Raw genomic sequence first — 444 nt, forward strand, 5'->3', positions numbered from 1 at the left:
ACCACTCTGCCATACCTCCCCACCCCGCCCGCCGAGTAGGATTTTCTGCCGAATTCTGGGAACTCCCAGACCCAGTCCTAGTCCAGGTCCGGTGAGTGTGTGGAGAGCTTCCTGCTACCCTGCGCTGGCGGAACCAGTCCCAGCCCAGGCAGCAGCTTGGGCCAGACCCTCTCCCACCCCCTCCGGCGGACCCCACCCCTCCGCCGTACCTCCCCCATCCCTCCCGCTCAGTAGGAATTTCTGCCCACTTCCAGGAACCCCCAGACCCAGTCCTGGCCCTGGTCCGCAGCAGGAAGGAGCTGAGCACAGCAGCCAGACCTAAGCTAGACTCACCTGGATAAGTCCAAACTCTGTAGATCTCCACCTTAACTTCAGTAGGTGTGAAGGTTATAACTACAGCAAACATATACAACAAAGGACAGAGGACAGTGCTACACAAAATGA

At 58.6% G+C, this 444-nt stretch overlaps 1 pseudogene; it reads left to right on the plus strand.

Moving 5' to 3' along the window:
* The window catches only part of LOC111818605, an 11,995-nt pseudogene that overhangs the window by 10,056 nt on the left and 1,495 nt on the right, over positions 1–444 (plus strand).

The sequence above is a fragment of the Octodon degus genome, unplaced genomic scaffold (genome assembly GCF_000260255.1).
Source record: "Octodon degus isolate 3935 unplaced genomic scaffold, OctDeg1.0 scaffold00097, whole genome shotgun sequence".
NCBI lineage: Eukaryota > Metazoa > Chordata > Mammalia > Rodentia > Octodontidae > Octodon > Octodon degus.